This window comes from Montipora capricornis, chromosome 10 (genome assembly GCF_036669925.1).
Source record: "Montipora capricornis isolate CH-2021 chromosome 10, ASM3666992v2, whole genome shotgun sequence".
In the NCBI taxonomy this organism is placed as follows: Eukaryota; Metazoa; Cnidaria; class Anthozoa; order Scleractinia; family Acroporidae; genus Montipora; species Montipora capricornis.
This window is the reverse complement of record NC_090892.1, coordinates 9,902,306-9,912,305: the sequence shown is the minus strand read 5'-3', so window position 1 is coordinate 9,912,305 and position 10,000 is coordinate 9,902,306.

Below are 10,000 nucleotides of genomic sequence, written 5' to 3'. Positions count from 1 at the left end.
CTCGATTCTTGACTGTTTCCTTCACTTTTTTTCGAGTAATTTGAGGCTAGTCTGGCCTAATTTTATCGTGCAAAGTATGGCAAGTCACTGTTACAGTATAGTATATGGATGTGTTAAACAAAGTAACAACCCCAAATATACGAAATTATTGTGGCATTCTATAACTGTAGTTTCTCTTCTTCTGAAAAAAAAAACGTAAATTCTGGATAGGAGCTAATGTTTTTTTATCGCATTTTTCGCGCTAAATCTCTTACTCTTTTCTTTGTCTAATCGAATGTTGACCCGAAAGCCTCGCTTCCGCGCGCTCTGCAACGAACACCGCTGAAAACGTGGGATCAACTGTAAGAACAGTTGTTAGAGAGAATGCAGCTCTAGGCGACTTTAATAAATAGTATTTGTCAATCGGGGTGTGAATGCTCAATGGGAAAACAGAAACAAAATCATTTTTACTCCGTAGTTTCAGTCTACTGCTTGATCACGAGAAGGATTTACAGGCTACAGTTATCGGATTAAAAAAATGTTCAAATAAATGTGATTGTATTTTACCCCGAGCGTGTAGGTAGTGTTGTTTTGTAATGTGATCACCAGCAATCGTTGCAATCAATGTCACTAACTAGGGCTATAAGTCCTAAGAGGCTCAAAATTTTTCAAAAAGATGCTAAAAATGTCTAAATAACATGCTCAAAAGTTGCCCCAAAAGTCAAAATGTTGCTCAAAAGTTGCTCCAAGCTCTTTACGTTGCTTGACATGTCATAGTCTTTGAAAAGAAGTTGTTAATTACCCTACCAGACTGAGCTTTTTTACAATTTCTTGACTCCTGAGCATTTAATGCTTCTGGGATACAAAGTGCTTCTTAACGGTGCTCTTCTTTAGAAATCGTTTCTTTATTTACACGCATTACATCTCAGTTTTCCAGACATCTCATTAAGACAGGAGCCCCAAGCTCAGTGTGAGGAACCCTGGAAACATTTAACCAGGAATCTTTGACTGAATTGGTGGACTCTTGAGCCCTTCAGTTTTCAGCCTTGGTATTTTACTATAACCGTTGCCAACCGAGGATAATGGCTTAATTCGTGTCGGATAAAAAAAAAACAAAACCAAAAACACAGGAAGAAAGCAACCCACAATAGCAATAAGATTAGGCTTTTTAACTGAGAATATTTTTTTCGTAAAATTATCTTTTCAGATCTTTTATCGAGATTCCCATACAGATCCTTATAATTTTGTTGGCTTTCCCTCACACTGAGCTTGCAGGGGTACCCAACGACCAATTTGTCGTAAAATGTATTATTATACCCCAGTTAATGAAAATAAATGTCATTAAGGCATTTTCAGGTGTTTTTCAGTGTTGCTGGGAAAACATTATCTGTTCCTTTTTCCCAGCAACACACACAAGAAATTTCCCAGCCAGCTAGATAAAATTGGTTGGTTTGCCAGCCAGCTGATCAAATTTATTTCCCAGCCAGGAATTCCGCGCGCTTTCAAATCCCTCGATCCAAAACGACGGAATAAAAGCGACAAAACCGGGACAAAACAGGTTTCTTGCGCAAGCGCAATCACTCTGACCAGCCGTCGTATGTTCGTGACTACTCTCTGGGAGAGGGAAGGGGTTCTTTTTTTTTTTTTAGTCGTCTTCAGTCTTCAGAGTTTCTACAGCCAGCTCGGGTTGAAATGCTAGAAAAAGTCAGTAATTCCCAGGCAAAACCTCTATCAATAACAAAATTTCCCAGCCAGCTCATCGAAACACCTGCATTTTTGCCAGCCAGCAAGATTCCTCTGGGGAACAGATAATGTGAGGAACAGATTCGTTGGGTGCCCCTGAGCTTGGGGCGCCCGTGTAAGATACCGGTACTTGAATTCGTTAACTCACCCAGGCAAACAACATTAGGATCGGCTGTTCCACGGACGTTCTTACCACTAGTGGGGTTATTGAGAAAAGTAATCTGTTTTCCCCCACTGAGTATGATTTTCGCAAAGTACATTCAACGCAGCATGCAATTTTGGATACAGTTAACACGATACGACTAACATGGAAAAGCGTTTATTTTCTTGTGGTGTTTTTATTGCCCTGAGAAAAGCTTTCGATTCTGTTGATCACAAGATTATTTTGGATAGGTTATATCATTTAATATGGTTTTCGTGGTATTGTAAATAAATGGTTTTCATCTTACTTAGAAGATCGAACTCCACAGACAACTCAGATTGGTTCATTTATCTCCGAGGGAAAAAAAATGTCACTTTTGGTGTTCCACAAGGTTCTGTCTTGGGTCCACTGCTTTTTCTTATCTTTATTAACGATATCCAATAATGTTCTGAAAAGCTTCAATTTTCTTTATTTGCTGAAGACACAGATACTCTATACGGCGGATAGTAATCTCAAGTCACTAGAGGAAATTGTATAAACTTAGAGCCTCGCTAATTGTGTGATCGACTGGCTCACGGCAAATAAACTTACTTGAATATATAAAAAAAAGCTAAAAAACAAATTTCGTCATTTTGCCATCACCAGGATATTAGGTAATGATAAAAACAGGTATGTCTCTCTGCAGCGCAAAGAGTTTGTGAAATACCTTAGAATCTTTCTTGACCAAAATCGAACCTGGAAACAACACATTGATCATGCAGCTTTTAAAATAAGTCGATATGTAGGTTCATTATCCAAACTGCGCCATCATGTCCCAACCCATACGCTTTTAAACCATTTATCGCTCTCTCATTTCACCACACTAACCTATCGCTTGTTAGCCTGGGGCCAAGCTCGTAAGTATCACCTCTAGAAGCTTCTTAAGTTACAAAAACGTGGTCTTAGGTTTATTTACTTTTCAGATTTCAAACAACACGCGGTACCTTTATTTATCGATGCCGGTGTTTTACGATTAAAATCACAGCTAGCGTGATGTATGACGTTGGTCCTTATTGGAGTTGAGCCTGCAGGCACATTTTCTTTTGTTTAAAACTACAAGCAAATGAGGCTTAAGGGTCAATTCAATACAAAATGACCCTTTAGCCTCGTTCTTGTGGCAAAACCGCTGATAACTCTGATAAGGGCTATTCAAGAGCATTTTCAAGGTATTAATGATATCCATCCCCAGTTATCCCCATTATTCTCGATCCTCTGTTTCAAACAACTTCTATCCACAAAACTCTACTGAGACTCTCAATTCAGCTAAATTCTTTCTCACGAACTTGATCAACTATTTGGAATGGAATGCCCTTAACACTAAGAAATCTTAGAAAGAACGAGTTAAGTTCAGTTCAGTTTAATTCCACTTTCGATCAGCAATAAGCTAAACAGCGAGGACTCAATTCTTTCAAAAAATTGAAATTCTTTAATAGAAGTCCATTGAAGACTTTCTTGTCTCTTGTGCTTCTTTTAATTTGGCTTGATCTTTATCAATGTTGAGTAATTTTTCAATTTTGATCCATGATTCTATAACATATTTCTGATATTTTGCTGTTGCTTTGATGAATATTCCTTTTTTCGCCAGGTCAGAGTTTGGTCTTCTGCAAACGTGCGCACTGAAATCACGTAGCGGTGGAGTTCTAATTATTCTTTCGATGTCAGAATTTCTGTATTTGAAAGCAAATGTATCTTCTCCTTCACTATTACTTTTCCTTTTCCATGCGTTCTTTAAAATTCTTCTCAGGAGACTGTGCCAGCATGATTCTAGTTACTTTCCTCATTTCCTCTTCATTAGGTAGTTGCGATTTGTTGCAATAAACAAGTCTGGATCTTACATAGGCTTCTATTGTAATTTTTTCCCTTTTTTCCACGGATACTTTAGATCAGTTAGAACGTATTTAGAACATAGAAGTTACCTGTTGCGCTGAGAATTCTGTTGTCAACAAAACACTCCTTTTGGTCACCATAGAACATATGTCCCAGGTATTTAAAGTCATTAACACTCTCAATCTTGTTTTCAGAAATGTTCAGTAAGCCTTTTTCGTTCATGAGTTCTAACTGAATCGTTGAAAACTTTTGTTTTTGTTTTCTTGAAGCTTAACAAGCCTCCTTTTCGATATTCTAATTTACGAAGATCGGCTTATCTAGAAACTTGCGATTATCATGCAAAGAATAAAGCATTTTGCCAAATGATATTGGTCTTACAAATGAAAAGATAATCTTAGTTCAATTAATTAACTTTAAATGCATTTAACGAATTCCCTATCACTGCTATTCATCTGTACTTTTCAGTATTCAATAGAATCTTAACTTGATATTTGTGATATCCTTCATCTAGAGTAAACCTTTTTGTCAAATATTATTGTATCTTAAGATTATCAGTAATCAATTAACTAGAATTTCAATGTCGTTTCACTGTACAAGGGCACCCAACTAGGAAATTGAGCCAGGAGCCTTCGAGAGACAATTCTAGACTCCTTGTAATGTATAAAGACCTTCTAAACTGAGGTTTTTATCACTTATTTATTTATTCCATTTTCACTGCATAAGATGAAACAATTCATACTACATACTAAAAGAAAGGAAAAAAAATACTGCAGTGGGGAAGGACTAGCAGGGAACATGCCAACCATTCGAGCTAGTCCACCCACTTAGAAATTGAAGTGTCTGAGAAGGAATGAAATCTTGATTTCAGAAATTTCTAGCTGCTGTCAATTAACTACCACACCGATAGCTGCTCAGGGACAATATTTTAAACACTATTAATTTGATAATACTGTAATATTACTCGGCAACAAACAATCTTAAAGAATGCCAAAGGTCAGTTACCAAACTTCATGACAAAGCTAAACATTTTAAAATCAAAGCCTAATATGCTTAATTAATATAGCTTAGGCCTAATTACTCTTCAGCAATAATATTCTATGAGAGACTTAAATAAATCTTTTTCTTTTTTGAGGGAGCGGTGTCTTGATATTCAGTGGTAAAGCGGTTCCTAAGGAGTAAAACTCTGGGTTCAAATCCAATCCGGGGGTATGATTTTCATTTTCCTTTTTTTTTTTGTCTCTGCTACCACAAGTCCTGGGACATATATAGAGCAATTGTGTATACCAGACAAATTCGGGGAGGAGGAAGCGTTGTCTAGTTAATTTCGATCTTACTAATTTTACAATACATTGTTCCTTGCGTTACTTCAATTCATCTCAACAAAATTAAGACATTGAGTTCTTAATAGAACGTTGCATTGGCTGTGAACGGAAAATCCAGCTTTTTTCAGGAAATTGTGCAGTAATCACTGCTCCCATGTGGAACACTGATAGTCTCTGAATAAAGTGTAAGTTCTGGATTTCACGGTCTTTATGATACGCGGCCCAGGAGTGAACCCTTTCCCGAGTATATATGTTTTAGTACAATTTGTTCCTTTGGTACAATTTTTTCTGAACTGGTACAGAATATATTGAACTGGTACAATTTCAATTGTACTGGTTTATTTTTATCAACTGTCTAAAAAAGGGATTTTCCTTTTTTGGAGGTGTAGTTAAAAAACAGGGGCGTGGTTTTTAGGGGGTCTAAAAAGAATATGTTAGCTGTCTTTGTTCTTCTACTTTCCTACCCCTCCCTCATCTTCCCCATCACCTCTATCCACCCCCCTTCCTTTCACATTTCTATCCCCCCTTATTTTAGAGGTGGCCCCCTTCCTTGCATACCCTTATGCCCACTCCCTCTATGACAGACTTTACATTGTATACTCAAGAGTTTCTTTTTTACTCACCCAAACTTGGACTTGAACTCCCTACTTCTGGATCTGTTGTCCACTCTCTTATCCACTTGACCACACAAGCAGATCATGCAAACTTACTATGATAATTTATAATTAAATATTTTAATATTCATCCCAGGCCACTCTCTGTCCAAATATTTTATTATTCATCCCAGGCCACTCTCGGTCCAAACTTCAATTTATTCACATTTAGACTTCGCCAGTTTTGTTGGAAGAAAACAGCTCGACAATGCAGTGTGTATCACACGAAATATATTATCAAAGATTAGATGACTTTAAGCAAAAGCAGAAGCGAAATAGATCAAAACTAACCATGTTTATCGAAGATCAATTTTACAATGGAGCAATGGAATACTTGAAAATTCAAAGTGAAAAATCGAGTAGTGATTCGAGAGAAATGGAAGGCAAACTATCTCAGTCACAACTAAAGACATTGCAAAGAAAGATATGGACATATCACCAAGGAAAACTAGGCTAAACTTCAGAATACCCTGCCACTTATTTGCATTTCATTGAATAAGAATAGGCTCTATTGTATTAAGTCTCATTCTTCAAAAGATGCCGCATAGGGGAAACAATAAAATAGTGGTTAGCTGTGATGGGGTATTGTGAAGTTGCTCCGAAAACTGCAAACACCTGACAGAAAAACTGTTATCCCAAAGAGTAAACTCTACGACACTCTTGTCTTAGCACACCAAAGAACAGCACATAGAGGACGTCAAATCACAAGTAAATGAGAGAATGACAACTACAGTATTCAGAAGTAAGCGTTCAACTTGTAAAGTTGTTCGTAAGGTTATGTCCATTGCACGAACAGCAGAAGACTATCACCAGCAAACAAGAAAGCAAGCACAAAAACAACGGAAATTTAAGATTTCGGACATGGTGGCAATAAGAATAAACAAAGTAGACAAGATCAACCCTTTTCACCTCAAAATGCTCTTGGGTCAAATCATCGAAATTGAGGAGAGTGGAGATGTAAGAATTCTGACAGAGTACTCTGATCACACCCTCGCGATTCTATCCTTGTATTGCCACTAATGTGAAACTAGATTTCTCTTAACTTAAACATCTTTTACAGCAGCATGCAAAAAAGCAAGTGGGCTATACACTAGATGAAAAACTGCTGATTGGTGCTAAGTTTCCCCTATACTACTCATTGAGATATCTTGATATGGAAAAACAAAACAAATTGCTACAAGACACTAATCTCAAAATACTATTTTATTAATTTAATGACAAATAGCAAAATTAGATTGTAAGATTTCTGCATTTTATTTCTTGTCTTATTGAAACAGTGACATAATTCATGTATTGCTGTTACAGTCTGCATGCAAACTGAATTGTACACACAACATGATAAAACTAATCCAAACCAACAGCAGGACTGGTACACTCATGGTAACTTGATGATGAGCCAAAAAGCAATCGTTAGCCCTTGTTGCCACATACACTAAATGAACAGACTTTAAAATAAATTCTTAATGTTTATGTTTAGTACAGCATGACTGTAAATAAAAGCTAACCATTCTAGAACAAGTGTTTAGGCTTAAATTGTGTAAATTAGTGCTTAAAACCACTCATGTTATTCTTGTTCAAACCAGACTGTTAAGTATTTCCAACAAGTCTTGCTATTTCTGTCCTGCTCTGAATGCTCAGCAAACCTTATTTCAGTAACCTCTTAAACTAAGTAAATGAATTGCAAACAGCTGTTATCAATGAAGTGTGTTTTTTGTGTTCAACAAACATGAAACTATTTTACCTGTTTTTGCACCAGTACAATTAAAACTGTTACCAGTTCAATATATTCTGTACCAGTTCAAAAACAAATTGTACCAAAGAGCAACTCAGTTGTACCAGTAGCGACTCAGAGTTTCATGTTCTCGACACAATCTTCAGGCTACAATGATCTTAATTAATGCGCATCACTCGGTATTTATAGAATTCCCTATATATATATATTTATGAAATGCCTTCTTTGGGAGATACAGCATGCCCACTGTTGTAAAAGACAATTAAAACAGAGCTCTCTCAGCGTCGAAGAAAATACGATACTTTTCGCAGAAAAAGCCTGTTCCTGAAAATAAATTTACCGGGGAAACACTTGACTCAAGGAATAACTGAAGATAGAAGCTCCTGCTTATCACCCGTTCAAACCTATTGGACCTCAAAGGGCTGGATCTAAAGAAAGTACCAGGTAATAACCCTTCACGTATGATTTAATACTTCCATATTTACTGCTTTCAGGTGGAATACCTTATTATATATAGAGCGAAAATTTTAGGCAATAAACCTTGGAAAAATATATTTTTATGTGCTATATGTTCACATGTGAAAAAAAGCGGTACATCAAATCACCTTCGCGTATAGTGTTTCACTTTACTTGATCAGGAACCTTGTTTTTCCACCGAAACAAAAGATAACGTTTGCATGATAATATTCTTCATTCTTCACATGTGAAAATATTCGCGTTCCAGAGAAGAATCGCTTAGCCAATCTGAGCAAAGCTTCAAAGGGCTTCCGAGAAGCGCGGTTTCGAAATCAGAACAAAAATAAAAGCAAGGTGACACACGCTAACACCAACCCGGTGTGGCCAACACATGACGCATGCGCACAACCATTTCACCCGGTCAATTAGCAGTCATGGGTAGCTAATCCGGCCGCCTGGTATGTTAGCTACGCCATGCTGATGAGGCCTAGCAAGGCCGAAACAGCTGTCCATGGCTGTTAATTGACAGGGTGAAACGGTTGTGCGCATGCGTCATGTGTTGGCCACACCGAGTTGGTGTTAGCGTGTGTCACCTTGCTTTTATTGTTGTCGAAATCAGAGCTTACTGGAAGTTTGTGTCTTGAAAACGTGGCTTCGGCTTTCCGTTTTGTTCCTGTGGATTTACCGTGATTTTGTGGAGACCGAATCGAAAAAGGCGGAAAAATCAACGTTTTCATAAACAGTGCAAGTCCACACCGAGCGAATTGGCGCGCAGTGCCCGTCATCACATGGTTACATCTGACAGTGATCCGAAGACAAGCGAAATTATTTCACACTTTGAATTTACTATTTCTCCCGAATTTTTTCGGTTATTCTAAATAGGAAGTGCTATTTTGTCTACTTGTTGCTGGACTGCAAACCGGATTAGTTTTTTTATTACGCTCAATCATTTAGACCAGTTTTTAATGTTTTGCTGTTCTGCATGAAAGCTTATGGCATATATTATAAACAAACTAGACCCTCCGTGAGGGTACACTGGGTTGCCTGTGGTACGTGCAGCGTTCCAGGCAAATTGTGACTGGCCCACGGGCCGATTACGGGCTTGCGAAAACAAAGCAAAAGGTAATTAAAAAACCATATAATAAACTACTTACTAACCGAGCTAGCTCGAGCCGTACTGGGGAATATTGGCCCTGGGTCGTTTTTGTACGGACCTCGCTGCCATCGGTCCGTACTGCTACGACCTCGGGCCAATATTTCCCTGGCAGTACGGCCCTGGCGCTCGTTTAGTAAGAAGTTATTAAGAGGTCACCCAGAAGTCATACCAGGAGAGGCCCTTTGGCTCACAGGTCCTCACACGTTCGTACGACGAAACAGATCCTTTTCTGAGGTTAAAAACCTGGCTACTGGCCTAACTCTTTTTCCTACTTTCTCAACCGCGAGAAAACCGCGGTAAATCAGCCATCGCCAAAAAATGTTTTTTTTTCTCAAAAATTATTTAAAGTTAGGGGGAAAAATACATCATTTTAAAGCTAAGAAAATAAGCTTTCCAACAGCATATAACTTATTTACAGACAACTGAAACATTTTATAAAAGCGAAACTTGAACGAAAAAATTTAAGAAAAATAACAGTAAAATATGTTTTCCAGGCAAAATCTGGTCATTTTAGCGTTGATTACGAATTTTTGGATGCAAAACTAATATTTTCTGCAATTTATCTGCTTTCTTGGACATAAATTCGACCGAAAACTGATAAGGCACGAATATTTTTAGATTTTTAGGAATAATAGATAACGTGGTTCAATGCGTAACGTGATCATGCGATAAAAGTGTCAAATTTGCGACCCATTGCTAACGGCAACGGAAGCGATCGCATTACGAATAATTAACCTCTGTTGCCAAAAACCACCCAAATAACCGGTCAGTGTAAAACGCAGACTGCAGACTGCAGACCAGGGATAAAATGCAGACTGAGGGTACAATGCAGACTGCAGACTGCAGACTGCAGACTGCGGGTTAATAAAATAACAATGAAAAAAGAGTTATAAGGGTGTTAGTAGCCGTTTGTACTTTCACAGTGAAACCCCAACACAGCTCCCATCGCTT